Source organism: Cervus canadensis, chromosome 23 (genome assembly GCF_019320065.1).
Source record: "Cervus canadensis isolate Bull #8, Minnesota chromosome 23, ASM1932006v1, whole genome shotgun sequence".
In the NCBI taxonomy this organism is placed as follows: Eukaryota; Metazoa; Chordata; class Mammalia; order Artiodactyla; family Cervidae; genus Cervus; species Cervus canadensis.
In genome coordinates, this window is record NC_057408.1 from 22,877,337 (window position 1) to 22,895,036 (window position 17,700).

Sequence of the window (17,700 nt, forward strand, 5' to 3'; positions counted from 1 at the left end):
ACTGTAACTGCACCAAAAAAAATGTATAAAAGGATAGACATTATACTCTTTATAGAGCAAAGCTATTAAGAGCAACTAAACCGCCCCCACGGTAGAGCTGATCTAGGACAGGAATGCTGCAGAGGTGAGAGTCTCAGGACTCAGGCCATTTGTCCTGAACATGAGTCCAGGCTTTTCTCCTCCTGACTGGGTAGCATTGGTCCAATCACTCTCTCCTCCCAAGTCTCAGTTCTCCCATCAAAGGATTCCTGTGAATGTTAAGAATTAATGTGCACACCTCACAGGTTTTTGTGGAAATGGGGAATATGAGGCATTGAGAACTGCCCCTGGCACATATTAGAGAAATTTAGCCATTGTTTTATTACTGATTTATGCTCACACAAGGGAACACTAAGGAACAATTCCATGGTGACTAACTACACACACTTATCTACATTAATGTGTATATTATTTCAATGTAATGTTAAAGTGAAAACACAGTTTTCAAACAGCACTACAGTATGATTCTATGTGTGTGTATTTCCATGGAAACATCTTCTGGGCTACCGTCTAAATGTTAACATATAGTATTCATATTTTTCTTTAAATATTCATTTTCTTTTTGAGTAAACATAACTAATTTCATAATTAAGGGAAAAGGTATATCTTTTACACTAAAAAGAATTGCCACCCCCAATAGTGGCAATTAGTCCCTTCCCTTAATCTTATTCTCATTTTCAACTTTCAATTTTTATTGCCGAGAGAAACAAGGTGTGTACATCCTGACACTACCTGCTATGAGTAAGGTCATGGCATTTAAGAATGTCCTTCAGTCATATACCTTGCAGGCCTCTCTTATTCTGGCCAACTACTTGATTTGTTTTATGCAAGCCTTGAATTTTAAGTTAATCTTTAAAAAAAAAATGTCCATTTGACTGTTTGAACTTTGCATGACAAGATGTTAGTATATTGATAATGCTTGCACTTAAAGATTTCTTTATTAAATATGTTCTGTGTTTATACATACGAGTATGGGGGAAAATTCCTCAAAGAAATTAGACTTAATAATTTAAATCAAAAAGTACTATGGTTTTCAATAAGGATAAGTCATTACATAAAGAAAAGATTGATGACATGTTTCCCTATCTTGTTAGTAGTAAAACACACAATCACTTTTTGTAAAAAGTACTGTGGTTTTTAATGCTAGCTGTTTTACATTAAGACAAACACTGAGCCGAAAACCAGTATACTACCCATAGTGAAGTGAAGTTGCTCAGGAGTGTCTGACTCTTTGTGACCCCATGGACTGTAGCCTAACTAGGTTCCTCCGTCCATGGGATTTTCCAGGCAAGAATACTGGAGTGGGGTGCCATTTCCTTCTCCAGGAGATCTTCCCAACCCAGGGATTGAATCCAGGTCTCCCGCATTGTAGGCAGACACTTTGCCGTCTGAGCCACCAGGGAAGATTCATACTATACATACATATGGTGCCATTAATGATAAGGGGTACCACTGAAGCAGTTTTTTCTCACATTAATCATAATATGTATCCTAAATTCAGAGATGATAAACGTGAAAGAAAGAAACCACCCAAGTTTCAGCAAATTTCCACAGAGACTTTATCTCTTTAATATCATATTATGGAAGCTACTGCCTCAAATCCTACAAGATATGTTAAGATGAGGTTTTCCTCTTGTTTTAATTATTGGCTATCAACACAGTTTACATAAAATTGAACCAGCGTATCTAATCAAAGGGGTTAATGCTCTAAGCCAAGAATATTCCATTGAGCCCCATCCATAATTAAAACATGAAGGGCTAATAAAAGGATGAAGCAGCATTTAAAAAAATTGTTTCTCCTCTCAGTTCAGGGCTAATAAAACAACCTCTACATAAATAATTTTTTTCTTCCCCACCCAACATAAACCAGTGCTTGCTTAATGGAGAGGCAATACCCTTATTAAGAAAACTGATGTAAATCCATAGTATACAGACAGGGGCCAATGATGCCAGGCAGCTTTTTCAAATGCATTTACTGACAGCATCACATCCCTCTGGTCAGGAGTTATTGGGAACACATCTCGAAAAACACAGAGTGACACAAAGGATGCATGCAGACACCTACTGCTTGAGACGAAATTTAATCACCTCCTGCTTGTGACCATTTGGCAGTTTTGGGGAAAGTTCTCTCCCGCACCAGCTCTCTGAAGCTGAGCTATTAAAGCGCTAATTAAAGAAAGTGCATAGAAGACATGAACACTAGGAGTCTGGGGTAATTGGCTACGAAAAAGACAAGGCTGAAACACGTCACTTTGTCTGCTTCTCCTGATTAGACTCTAATTCGAATACCAATATTTCCCTGCACGCCGAGGTGCTCCAGGAGAGGTGCCCGCCTCTCTCTGTTGAATGGATGGCTCTTGTGTGAAAAGGGGAAAGCAGCAATTTGGTTTTATATTTAATCCTCTCACACCCTCAGGATCATCAGGGAAGACCACAAAACCTTTCTGGTGCATCTCAATCCAATTCATTAAATATGAGGGAAGAAAAAACAAAAAGATGTCTAGTGAAACAAAAAAGTAATTCTGTGCAATGGGAAATTGCCAGCGATCCCATCAAGAAGCAACCGTAATTACATCTGAAGTGCTCCAACGCTGCCTGCAAAACCAGTTCAAAACATAATGCGCCTATTTCTCATCTACTTCTAGCTTTTTTCATAAATGAGACACACTAGAATGGGCACAGGGTCAACAGGGAGAAGAAATCAAAGCAGGGATGTGTTTACAAGAGTTCTGAACCATCAACCACATTCTGGACAATTCTCTGAGCTCGATACCTGTGTCCTTTTATTGAATCCAATCAATAGCCCTGTGAATTTGGTACCGTTTCCTTCTTGACTGTCAAAGAATTTGCCAGAACTTATGAACCTACCTAGGATGTCCTGAGAAATAATACTGAATTCTAATTTTAATTTTGAGGAAACCAAGGAGTAGAGAGGAAGTTTTGGGTTGGCTGAAAAGTTGTTTGGATTTTTCCATAACATCTTACCCAAACAACTTTTTGGCCAACCCAATATTCTTGTTAAAGGAACACACCAGTCAATCCTGGACCCAGAACTTGTCTCCAAACTCATATGCTACATACTCACCATAACTATTAGCAGTCACAAACGCAATATTTTAAATTATGTGATAATTAAATTTGCAAGTTAACATCCCACACTACAGTCCATGGGGTTGCAAAGAGTTGGACATGACTTAGCAACTGAAAAACAACCTATAAAGCTTAAGCAAATATGGTGCTATTAAACAATGCAAATTCTATTCTTTTGAGTGCTTACTAAGTTCCCTAATAGAAATATATTTCAGTCACAACAAAAGTAGTCCAAACCCCATGCTCCAGGATGTTAAAACAGTGATGTCTTCATTTAGGACATATTTACTCAACAAATTTAGTTCTATTACCTTTTAAAGACTAGTATGTTCATGTGTCAAACTTTGGAGAAAAACTGAATGCAAGTAAGTATTCAAAACTAGAAACCACTTCTGAACTCAGCTAATTTGCCAGAATTCACTGTCTTTGAGATTTTTTTTTTTTTTTTAGTTTGAGATTGCAATGAAAGATGGGGTCTGGAAAGTCCAGCTTCTAAGGGATCACACAGGCTATGGAATAAAGAAGACACTACTCTGCAAACATCTATGAAGCATCACTGGAATTTTAGAGGAAAATGCTGGAGGAAAGGGTGAGAAGTCACCCAGTTCAGAATCACTGCAGAGAAAAGGCCATGAGAACAGTCCTTCAATGCTGGGGCAGCTGCAAAGGAAATCTGGGAGAAGAGAAAAGACAGGACTTTCATCTCATTAGCTGTGCTTTGCTTTTCTCTCCTCCTCCACTCACCTCTGTCTCACTCCTCTGTGATATAATCAATAACATCTCCATCTGTCTCTGTGGCAGAGACCCATATTTGAGAACTTGAAAGAGAGCCTTGAGGAAACACCAGTGAGTGGAACCCAACCAGAGGAGTAGAGCACCATGATAATGTAAGTCTCCTGTATTTCACAGAAATCAGAGCAGGTAGATGGCTAGAAGGTTTCATTTGAGAACATGCAATCAGCAGATGACAGTCAGAGCTTCAGGTGGTAAGGGGTCAGAACATAATTACATAATTATAAGCACCAAGGAATTGATGCTTTCAAACTGTGGTGCTAGAGAAGACTCTTTTGAGAGTCCCTTGGGTAGCAAGGAGACCAAACCTGTCCATCCTAAAGGAAATCAGGCCTGCATATTCATTGGAAGGACTGATGCTGAAGCTGAAGCTCTAATACCATGACCACCTGATGCAAACAGCCAACTCATTGGAAAAGACCCTGATCCTGGGAAAGATTGAAGGCAGGAGGAGAAGGACACAACAGAGGATGAGATGGTTGGATGGCATCACCAACTCGATGGACATGAGTTTGAGCAAGCTCCGGGAGATGGTGAAGGACAGGGGATCCTGGCATGCTACAGTCCATGGAGTTGCAAAGAGCTGAACATGACTTAGCAATGAAACAACAATAAGATATATGAAAAAATCTTTCAATATACAAGCTCAGAAGAGGCAAGCAATGAGGACAGCCTTATAGGAGGTCTACCGTCACCATCTCAAGTTCAGCGTCATTCAGGTCCTTTCTGCTGGCTTGCACATATGTCTTTAAAGTAATGGCTGCATCTGTGCAGCCTTTACGCACATTTCAAAGTGAGAGCTTCCCCTCCTGGGCAAGGTTAATCTGTCTACCTCTGTCCTGGACTTTATACGGTGCTTTAAATCTTCATGCAAACAATCCTCAGATAGACCTTCATGAAAACCACTCATTGAGGGGCAGATACCATCTCCTGGAGTCCCATCGAAGCCCACATGTCTCTTTCATACCAGTTACCCACTGGACTAAGCTTTCTGCAACGTGGCTGCAGAAAAGTTAATTCACCGGGAAGTTAGAGGTCTGTCATGCCAAGCAAAGAAAATAAGGTTTCCCTGCTGTTCTCTCCCTAGAAAGGTTCTGCCAAGGATACAGGATTTAGTGCTAAAGAGGCAGTCAGCAACAGGCCACAAAGGCACAATGATCTAGTCAACAACCCCCCTTAGTGCACTGACTTTAAAATCCTTAAAGACAAGAGCATCTATTCTTGTGTTTCCAGCACTTAGTACAATGCCAAGTTGGTGGTACGCTTTTGATGCGCTTTCTGATGTTGATAAATGAATTAATCAGTGAAAGAACAAGCGAACATTTAGCCAGCAGTTTTAGTACAAAGTGAGGGATCTGACAGAGCTTTGCATTTGTTAAACAGATGACGTATCACAGTTCTTAAGAACGGAAAGATCTATTCAAAAAGAGCAAACCATGGCTGCAGCAAGGGGCCGGGCGGTTGCCAACGAGATGCTGGCGGAGGGTGGAGAAGCAAACAGTGACTGCGTGGTGGGGTGAGTTTGTGCTCTGTAGACATTCCCCTGAAATACGGTGCCAGGGAACCAATCCCACAGTGAGGAATGGCGCACCCAGGACGTGAGACGCTGAACTGGAACGTGGCAGGATGTAGGGTGAACCATACCATCCAGATGGCACGAGACATAGACGTGCAGAACGATGTGTCAGTGAAAGAGCACAAAACAAGTTGCCTCTGACATGAAGTGGGTGGCGGCAGATGGACCCAGATGCTCTCAGCTTCCTGCTTTAGCCTTCTCAAGGCATCATTGCCCACACTGCCCTGGTCCCAAGACTGACATCATTCCACTTAGGTTCACACTGTTCGCATCCCACATGGTATCAGACACATCATCACACACTGAGTCAGGTTTGTAATCTTTTATTTAGACCACTGTGCTTTTCAAGTGCTTTCCTTTTTTTAAATTTATTTTAATTGGAGGCTAATTACTTTACAATATTGTAGTGGTTTCTGCCATGCATTGACATGAATCCGCCACGGGTGTACATGTGTTCCCCATCCTGAACCCCCTCCTACCTCCCTCCCCATCCCATCCCTCAGGGTCATCCCAGTGCACCAGCCCTGAGTGCCCTGTCTCATGCGTCGAACCTGGGCTGGTGATCTATTTCACATATGATGATATACATGTTTCAATGCTATTCTGTCACATCATCCCACCCTCGCCTTCTCCCACAGAGTCCAAAAGTCTGTTCTTTACATCTGTGTCTCTTTTGCAAGTGCTTTCTTATATATGACTGAGAAGGAGAAACAGGTAAGGAAACGGGGTCCCACTGTGTTGAATGACACCCAGGCTCACTAAACACTATATGGGCTAGATCCACCAGGCAGAATTTAAATGCCCTTTTACATCACTTTTCCACAGTATTGGAACTGTTTCTTCAAGGCAGGATATGAGCAGACGGAGCAGACAAATACACTCAAATATTAACACCCTTCTCTAGAAGCCAGAATATGGTACAGCTCAACCAAATGCTCTTATAGTTAAGATGGCACGAGTAGTAAAGAATCCACACGCCAATGCATGAGACACAGCGTTGCAAGTTCAGTCCCTGGCTCAGGAAGATCTGCTGGATCTGAGGAAATGGCAACCCACTCCAGTGTTCTCGCCTGGGAAATCCTGCAGACAGAGGAGCCTGGTGGGCTACAGCCCATGGGGTCACACAGAGTCAGACTCGGCTGAGTGCACACACAACAACAAGGCATTATCACGTAACACAAATATTTTACCAAGAATAAAGGCACACAAACTGTAAAGAAACATTAAGAAGCGTATTTGAAATTGGTTTTAGAGCTTGCCTAATTTTAGAATAAACTATTCAAAATAAAGTTACGAAAACAGGTTAATTATAAAGAGGACAAGGTTAATAAACAACGACTACCATCAACCACTTCAGCATCAAGGTGAATTGTCTCTTGAGTAACACCAATGGCCTTGAAGTCAATCCTTCTCTATTCTGAAACATAAATCTATTAGTTTACTTACACTGCATAGCAAGGAAGTGTGGGTTAGGGATCTGGTAACACTTAGCTGGATTCCCTCAAGGTCTCTCGAGATTACAACCACAGTGTTGACGGGGCTGCCTTCTCACTGGGGGCCCAACTAAGGCAGCCTCCTCTTCCACACTTACTTGGGTTGTTGGCAGACTTCCTCACTTTGCAGCCATGAGACTAAGAGTCACCGGTTTTTGCTGTCAGCTGGAGGTGGCACTTAGCAATGATAGCTTTCTGCATTTCCTACAGGCCACTCACAGCTCCTTGACATGCAGACAGGCATTGACTTGGCCAGAAAGTTCATTCAGGTTTTTCTGGATGATGTTATGGAAAGAACTCTTTGGCCAACCCCATAGTCCCTCAGGCCAATACAGAAATGTCTGCTGCTTGGAGCCTTTCAACTGAGGAAAACTCAGTCCATCTTTTAAGGCTGATAGCTATTTCAGACAAACTCACCCAGGATAATTTCCTTTCTTAATGGCCTCAACATGTATCCATTCGAGATCTTAATTACATCTGTGAAATGCCTTCTCCTTTGCCATGGGAGTGGCGTGCGGTCACTTTGGCTTTATTATTTAGGCTAGAAGCAAGTCACTGGCCCCACTCACGATCAAGAGAAAGGGATTATGCAAAGCATGGGCACCAGGGCTTGAGAGTCCCAGTGATTCACCCCAGAGTAGGGCCAACACAGTAGGTGTCAGACATGAGTGACCAGAAGGAAAGAATCCAAGGAGGGTATGAGCCTGATTCAGCTCCACTGTGCTGACTAAGCTACTTCGGAATACTGCCCTGGGGAGAAGCACAGGTGTTTACATTGGCGGCTCCCAAGATGCTCTGTTCCTGCTTCACTGCTGCCGGTTTGTGATGTCTGAGCAGCAACTTTATTTGCACTCTTTTACACCTCAGTCCCATCGAGGTTACTCCAGCTTGCCTCCTAAATCCTCCCAGTTATAAACATGTAAATGCAAAAAACATTATTTTTAAGGACAAGTAAGAATACTACTCTTGAGATGAAATGAGTCAAATTTCTTTGTATAAGGCCACAAGGTCATCTTTATAAGTTTAAGGGAATCAGTTTGAATAGAAGCAATAGTTAGTTGTTTGGGGCAGAAAAATTCATATAGAAGAGTTATTCCAAAGAAATTTTTACTCTCTGTGTCTGAATGTGCCTCTGTTTATCTTGACACTATAACCTGAAACACTAGAAATAATTGGGCAAAATAGGTTATCAAGAATTTTGTGTAAATCTCTAATTTTTAAAGCTGAAAAACTACCTATGGGGAGCAAAGAAAAGGAAAAAAAAACATAGAAGCAAGGAAAGTGAAAATAAAATGCCTTAAAGATAGACAGAGAGCCTGATGAACTATAGATGCAGGTTCATGACACTGTACAGGAGACAGGGATTAAGACCATCCTCATGGAAAAGAAATGCAAAAAAGCAAAATGGCTGTCTGAGGAGGTCTTACAAATAGCTGTGAAAAGAAGAGAAATGAAAAGCAAAGGAGAAAAGGAAAGATATTCCCATCTGAATGCAGAGTTCCAAACAATAGCAAGGAGAGATAAGAAAGCCTACCTCAGCGACCAATGCAAAGAAATACAGGGAAACAATAGAATGGGAAAGACTAGAGATCTCTTCAAGAAAATTAGAAATATCAAGGGAACATTTCATTCAAAGATGGGCTCAATAAAGGACGGAAATGGTATGAACCTAACAGAAGCAGAAGATATTAAGAAGAGGTGGCAAGAATACACAGAAGAACTGTACGGAAAAGATCTTCACTACCCAGATAATCATGATGGTGTGATCACTGACCTAGAGCCAGACATCCCAGAATGTGAAGTCAAGTGGGCCTTAGAAAGCATCACTACGAACAAAGCTAGTGGAGGTGATGGAATTCCAGTTGAGCTATTTCAAATCCTGAAAGATGATACTGTGAAAGTCCAGCCCTCAATATGCCAGCAAAATTGGAAAACTCAGCAGTGGCCACAGGACTGGAAAAGAGCAGTTTTCATTCCAATCTCAAAGAAAGGCAATCCCAAAGAATGCTCCAACTACCGCACAATTGCGCTCATCTCACACGCTAGTAAAGCAATGCTCAAAATTCTCCAAGCCTGGCTTCAGCAATATGTGAACAGTGAACTTCCAGATGTTCAAGCTGGTTTTAGAAAAGGCAGAGGAACCAGAGATCAAATAGCCAACATCTGCTGGATCATAGAAAAAGCAAAAGAGTTCCAGAAAAATATCTATTTCTGCTTTATTGAGTATGCCAAAGCCTTTGACTGTGTGGATCACAATAAACTGTGGAAAATTTTTAAAGAGATGGGAATACCAGACCATCTGACCTGGCTCTTGAGAAACCTGTATGCAGGTCAGGAAGCAACAGTTAGAACTGGACATGGAACAACAGACTGGTTCCAAATAGGAAAAGGAGTATGTCAACGCTGTATATTGTCACCCTGCTTATTTAACTTCTATGCAGAGGACATCATGAGAAATGCTGGGCTGGAAGAAGCACAAGCTGGAATCAAGATTGCCAGGAGAAATGTCAATAACCTCAGATATGCAGACGACACCACCCTTATGGCAGAAAGTGAAGAGGAACTAAAAAGCCTCTTGATGAAAGTGAAAGAGGAGAGTGAAAAAGTTGGCTTAAAGCTCAACATTCAGAAAACTAAGATCATGGCATCTGGTCCCATCACCTCATGGGAAATAGATGGGGAGACAGTGGAAACAGTGTCAGGCTTTATTTTTGGGGGCTCCAAAATCACTGCAGATGGTGACTGCAGCCATGAAATTAAAAGACACTTACTCCTTGGAAGGAAAGTTATGACCAAACTAGATAGCATATTAAAAAGCAGAGACATTACTTTGCCAACAAAGGTCCATCTGGTCAAGGCTATGGTTTTTCCAGTGGTCATGTATGGATGTGAGAGTTGGATGGTGAAGAAAGCTGAGCACCGAAGAACTGATGCTTTTGAACTGTGGTGTTGGAGAAGACTCTTGAGAGTCCCTTGGACTGCAAGGAGATCCAACCAGTCCATCCTAAAGAAAATCAGTCCTGAATATTCATTGGAAGGACTAATGCTGAAGCTGAAACTCCAATACTTTGGCCACCTCATGTGAAGAGTTGACTCATTGGAAAAGTCCCTGATGCTGGGAAGGACTGGGGGCAGGAGAAGGAAATGACAGAGGATGAGATTGTTGGATGGCATCACTGACTCAACGACATGGGTTTGGGTAGACTCCAGGAGTTGGTGATGGACAGGGAGGCCTGGTGTGCTGCAGTCCATGGGGTCACAAAGAGTCAGACATGACTGAGTGACTGAACTGAACTGCACATATAGTACTCTTATTCCCAAATCATTCCTAAAGAATAAAATACAAGTACTGTGCTTTCTAAATGCCAAATCCATATATTTTCAAAATCCTAATGAATATATACTAAGAACAAAATCTATGTAACCACAAATATATGCTATATGCCCTATAAAAATGAAGCATCATTTCTTATATATTTTTCAAATTTAAGTACAACCATTATGTTTCACGTATTTATTGGGAAGAGCTTCCTAGGTGGCTTCCTCAGGTAGTAAAGTATCGCCCAACAATGCTAGAGCCACAGGGGACACAGGTTCAATCCTTGGGTTGGGAAGATCCCCAGACAGAGGGAATGCCCGCCCACTCCAGTATCCTTGCCTGGAGAAATCCAGAGACAGAGGATCTCAGCGGGCTAAGGTCCATGGGGTCAGAAAGAGTGGATCACAGCTGAGTGACTGAGCAGGAGCACAGGTTATTGGTTAACCCTCAACAAGGAACTCTCTATTTTCACCTTTTTCTCAGCACTGAGAAACTAATTTAACATGGATTAACTATTATTTCAGTTGAGGGGTACACAGGAGGAAAATGATGACTACGTCACAATATTTGCCAGGGACTTTGATCTTAGATCACAAGGCATTTCCTCGCTTGCCTTTTTGACCTTCCTCTGGATTATGGTAAGAAAGGACCATCTACCTGTTGTTTAATACATTATGTTAGTTGTTCAGCGTTGGCTGCGCTGGGTGTTGGTTGCATTGCAGGCTACTCTCCAGTTGCAGTGCTCCGGCTTCTCATCGGGGCGGCTTCTCTTGCCGCAGAGCATGGGCCCCAGGGCGCACAGGCTTCAGGAGGCGTGGCACATGGGCTCAGCAGCTGTGACTCCCAGGCTCCAGAGCGCAGCTCAACAGCTCTGGCGCACGTGCTCAGTTGCTCTGAGGCATGTGAGATCTTCCTGGATCAGGGATTGAACCCATTCTCCCACACTGGCCAGAAGATTCTTTACCACTGAGGCACCAGGGAAGCCCAAGACCATCTACTTCTCAGTCTTGTTTCCTACCTAGAACTTCAGCACCACAGGAGATGGTGCTTTATTCTAATCTGCTCCATCCTGACAGCTCTTCTGGTATCACCTGTTGTTAGGAGAAAATCTGGAACAGTGGAGAATAGTCAGGAATCTTCAGGAACATAGGTAGAGATGCTCTAAAGAAACCTACAGAAACATCTTTTGAAAAGAAAGAATATTGTGTTATACTTTTAGTCCTTGCTATGGAGGAGATAAGCAAAGAAGAATTAAAGAGCCTCTTGATGAAAGTGAAAGAGGAGAGTGAAAAAGTTGGCTTAAAACTCAACACTTAGAAAAAACTAAGATCATGGCATCCAGTCCCATCACTTCATGGCAAATAGATGGGGAAACAATGGAAACAGTGAGAGACTTTAATTTTGGGCTCCAAAATCACTGCAGATGGTGACTCTAGCCATGAAGTTAAACGATGTTTGCTCCTTGGAAGAAAAGCTATGATCAACTTAGACAGGATATTAAAAAACAGAGACATTGCTTTGCCAACAAAGGTCCATCTAGTCAAAGTTATGGTTTTTCCAGTAGTCATGTATGGATGTGAGAGTTAGACTGTAAGGAAAGCTGAGTGCCAAAGAATGGATGCTTTCGAACTGTGGTGTTGGAGAAGACTCTTGAGAGTCCCTTGGACTGCAAGGAGATCCAACCAGTCCATGCTAAAGGAAATCAGTTCTGAATATTCATTGGAAGGACTGATGCTGAAGCTGAAACTCCAATTCTTTGGCCACCTGATGCAAAGAACTGATTCATTGGAAAAGACCCTGATGCTGGGAAAGATTGAAGGTGGGAGGAGAAGGGGACAACAGAGGATGAGATGGTTGGATGGCATCACTGACTCGATGGACATGAGTTTGTGTAAGCTCTGGGAGTTGGTGATGGACAGGGAAGTCTGGTGTTCTGCAGTCCATGGGGTCGCAAAGAGTCGGACACAACTGAGTGACTGAACTGAACTGATGGAGGAAAAACTGAAAACCATATCTGGCAAAGGGAGTTCATTCGGTAATAAAGAGCTGTTAGTGAGGCATCAAAAACCATGGCTTGTCTTTTATTCCTACAGACAACACTAGGATTTCCCTTACCTATTAGTTACTGAATACCCTTACTGCATTTCACTAGTCCGGTGTCCCTATTTAAGGGACCTGATTTAAACTCCCATCAGAGATTCTTGACCAAGAAAATTTTAGAGTATTTTTTTATACCATCTCAGCAAAATACTGAGGAATAAGGGAAGACTGGTCTCATTTTTTTAATATATATTCTGTTCTCACTCAAGTATTCTTTAAACAGTAGGCATGTAAATCACACTCTACTAAATGGCAATAAAATTTTTTCATTACTCATAGAAGCTGAATTGTATTCCACATTCATGATATTTACTGCAGCAGTAACTTGTTCTCTATCAATGGTACGTCTTGGTGCATTGAGTTTAAGACCCCGTTGAACTTTTACAAGCTTCTCAAATTCCTGACATTCATTCATTATACTACCCACTAGAGAAAAAGGAGGCACAGAAAAATGTGGTGTCAATTACGCTAATGACTTTAAAGATAATATACTAAATGTGAACATTATATGACTTGCTAATAGACTGAGTCGGAAATTGTAAGCATCTAAGATTCAAGTTTAATATAAGTCAAAACTTGAAAGATATAAAGGTTCCTTAAGATGCTCGTGGCTCATCATTGAAAAGTTTTCAATATTTAAACTCTAATAAAACTCTGAATGAAAATAAAAATAAAAATTATGGATGAGTCTATCCATCCAAAACATCTTTTACTTTCCCCAGAACTTCTAGGAGGGCTTTTTATTTAAGTGAATGTCACAGTCATTGTTGGTAGGTATAAGTTCATCTATCAAGGTCATTGCTTTGTCAATTTGCTCAGCCAAATGGCCATTGAATAACTATTGTTTCTATTCAAAGTGTGCTCACAGAATTATTGAATTTGATTTTTTTCAAAGCTGTTTCAAACTGGTCCAAATTCATTATGGTCACATTTCCCCAGAACTCCCAAACTATGACAGTTAAGAGGATGGGATGTATTTCTCAAACAGAAAAGAAGAAAATATTTTTTAAAAGTATGACTTTCTAACATTTATTTCTACATGTCCATATATTTATGTACTGAGTAGCAATAAATATATACAAATAGTTGCATGTAGTCATCACTAGAATTTGCATTTAAAGTGGTCTCATATACTAAAATTACAAGGCTAGCCATCAAATAATAACAATTTATATTGAAAATAACAAAAAGATTTATATTTGTAATCTTTTGTGTGTGCTTAAATGACTTTCAGGTTTTAATTAAAAACTTCTTTTGTAAAGATCTATGATAGTCCTATAATTTAGCTCAGTATGGTAATTTGAGGAGAGAAAAAATATTACTAAATTAATTTTAAAGCTATTTCCACTGCTGCCTTTATTTATAATCTCTTTACCTCCGAATTCATAATTTTTTTCCTAAGTAAAGTAGAATTGGACAGAGAAATAAACCACCAGTTTTGTTTTTCTTGTTAAGACTTACCTCCTACAATTGAATAAAACTCTATCTATCTAGGGAGACAAAAATGTGATCCTGACTTACTAAATGTCTCAAAGGTGAAAGTGTTAGTTGCTCAGCGGTGTTCAACTCTTTGTGACTTCATGTACAACAGTCCACAGGCTCCTCTAAACATGGAATTTCTCAGGCAATAATACTGGAGTAGGCTGCCATTCCCTTCTCCAGGGGATCTTCCCTGACCCAAGGATAGAACCCAGGTCTCCTGCATTGTAGGCAGGTTCTTTATGTTGGAGCCACCAAATGTCTAAATCCTTATTGTTACAGCATTTACTTAAACTTTCGAATTTAGTTCATAAACACCATAGCAGATCCCCCAGAAAAAAACTGTAAATCATAAATTGTAGTACTCAATAAATATCTAACACCCTTATTTTTGGCATAAATCATTTTCAAATCATTAAAACATCATTTAATAATTTCATAAATGTGTGTCAGTTTAGACCAATTCCAGTGAAGCAGCATCACTTAAGTTTTGATAATTAAAATAGAAATTATATATAAATCAAAACTACCTAACTCTCTAGAGATACATGGCACATAATGGGATTAATGGTACATAAGTAGAATTTATATATATTTGATAATATATTTAAACATATAGATTATATTTGTCTGTATTTCAAAATATAGAATATAAAAGTCTCAAAAGACTTACATTTTTTTAGTTCTGGGGTTTTATAAGTTTTTATGTCTTGGGTAATGAAGACATGTATTTCATTATAGGAAACAATTTGAATACCCACTTTGAAGATTACACAAATCAGTTTTACTAGAAAGACGGTTTTTCAACCAAAATGAAATATAAACAGCTATAATTCAATTTAACGTAACTAAAAGTCAAAAGGAATTTAAGATAAAGTTGCATTTTTAAAATACATAAACATACATTTAAGCCATACATACTTACACACATTCTAGTTATAAGAGGTTAAATTAAGTTACAAATGAAGAAATGTTGAGTAAGACATAAGACTGTACCATTAACCATGGTTTAAAAAAAATTATATTAAAAAAAATGCAGTATTTGGTCAACTGCATGTTTTGACATTGAAATATCTGAGTATATAAATTCAAAGGTTGCCCACAGGCTATGTATAGGGCCCAAGTACATTTTACATTAGAGAGAGTAGCTTTTTAATATTCTATCTTGTATTTTTTAGAATTCTTTGTATGCAAGACACATTAACTAAGGGTTTCCCAGGTGAAAGTGAAAGTCGCTCAGTTGTGTCCAACTCTTTGAGACCGCATGGACTATCCAGTCTATGGAATTCTCCAGGTCAGAAAACTGGAGTGGAGAGCTGTGCCCTTCTCCAGGGGACCTTCCCAACCCAGGGATCAAACCCAGGTCTCCCACATTGCAGGAAGATTCATTACCTGCCCAAGGGTTTCCCAAGTGACCGAGCAGGTAAAGAACCTGCCTGCCTATGCAGGAGATGCAGGTTCAGTCCCTGGGTGAGGACGATGCCCTGGAGAAGGAAACGGCAACCCACTCCAGTGTTCTTGCCTGGGAAATCCCAAGAACAGAGGAGCCTGATGGGCTCCAGTCCACAAGGTCGCAAAAGGGTCAGACACAACTTAGCAACTCAACAACAACAACAACATAGTAACTAAATCTGGCTAACTTGAATAATGGGCAAGGATTTGGGATTTACAGGAAGAGGCTAAAAGAACTGAGGGAAAAGTTTAAAAAGTCTAATATCAAAGAAAACAGGAACCAAAGTCTGCAAAAAACCAGAAACTAGAACTGAATTCATCCATGCCACTATCACATGGCTCCCTGTGTCATCAGGGCAAGACTCACAACCCAGGAAGTAAACAGAATTGACTTGATGAGACAATGACGGTAAGGTGTGGGGCAAAGCCCCCTTCTCTTTTTTCTGAGCTCATGACTCAGTTGCTTCTCCTTCTTTGTCCACCTGCACAGGCCAGATGACTGATCCTCTGGGAGTGAGAGATGTGGGCCAGTGCTAAGCCCAGCCTGGATGCCTGAGATCTTGCCCCCTCCCAACCTCCCTTTAACTACAACACAAGAGTGTCTGAAACTCAGCCTTTTCCAGCAGGTAAAAGGCAAGGCCATTGTTGCTCCAATATGCCTTCTCTTTTTTGATCTGGCATATTTCTTATGCTATTGGCTCTGTTTCTACTTCTTGGATAGTTTAAACATATTAGCTGGAGTCTGGAAACTTAGAGGTGGGGGGGAGGGATTGTTTGTTTCTGCTGTCTGTTGTCTCACTGACACTTGCTCCTGAGTCTTCCTTCTCATGAGATGTGAATTAGACCACAAAAGCATCTTAGTGTGTGTTCCTCTACAGTCGCTTTTGTTTTGCCAGGGGTCCAGGGCTATTTTAAGCCTAGCACCACACATATTAATATTTTAGCTTGACGGTTCCCTCAACACAGAGAAAATGCATATTTGAACATTAAACAGAAAGCAAGTCTGTTGTTACCCACTCTTAGGTGTGATTTTTATCCTCTGTGGCAGTCAAGTAAAGACAAACAGAATGGCCTATGATTTCTTCGACAGTGACCAGAATTATTTTTAAATTCCAATTGTTTTCACTGAAGTTGTAAATCTTCAATAAGGCTGAGTGTTTGAAAGAATTTCAATAAAGTCCTCATGCTTTACATAAGTCCAGTCTTGAGTGCCCTCAACACAATAATTAGAGGAAGCCTCTTTGATATAGAGACAGGCAGTGCCCCCAAGATAGCCGAAGCCACAGAGACCACTCACCACCTCCGACCTCATCTTCACTTTTGACCTTGCCAGTTCATCTTTAAAAGAATGTTTATTCTACATTTTGCACTGTTGGTGAGAATGTAATTTGATACAGCCACTGTGGAAGAGAGTATGGAGATTCCTCAAAAATCCAGGAGTGAAAGCTATCATATGATCTAGCAATCCCACTACTTGGCATATACCCTGAGGAAACCAAAACTGTAGCCCACTGTTCACTGTAGCACTATCTACAATAGCTAGGATGTAGAAGCAACGGAGATGTGCATCCTCAGATGAATGGATAAAATAACCACACACATACAATGGAATACTACTCAGCCATAAAGAGGAACACATTTGACTCAGTTCTAATGAGGTGGATGAACCTAGAGCCTGCTATTCAGACCGAAGTAAGTCAGAAAGAGAAAAACAAAGGTCACATATCAATGCATATGTATGGAATACAGAAAGATGGTTCTGATGAACCCATTTACAGGGCAGCCATGGAGGCACAGACAGAGAACAGGGGTTGGGGGGGAGGAAGAAGGGGGTGGGATGAATGGAGAGAGCAACATGGAAGCATGGACACTACCATGTATAAAATACATAAATAATGGGAATTCGCTGTATGATGCAGGGAACCCAAGCCAGGACTCTGTAACAACCTAGAAGGGTGGGAAGGAGGTGAAAGGGGGAGGGGACCACATTACACCTGTGGCTGACTCATCTGATGTACGGCAGAGATCAACACAATACTGTGACGCAATTTTCCTTCAATTAAAAATAAATGTTTGGAAAAAATAATGTTTATTTTATATTACTCATCACTTTCTACAATTTTTCCAGATTAAGTTATTCCATGATAGCATTTAAAGCTCTTTGTTTTATGAAATGCAGTTGAACATATCAGGATGAAAAGAAATGTTCATTAATATCCTATTCAACTTCTTATAGCATCTTATGCCAGTTTTGTTTTTTAAACTGTTTGTAAACAAATGCATGCCCTGGTCTTTTAAAACTTTTATAGTTTTGGGCTGCAGTAATTGAAATACTCACACGTCAGTGAAAATTTAAGGAA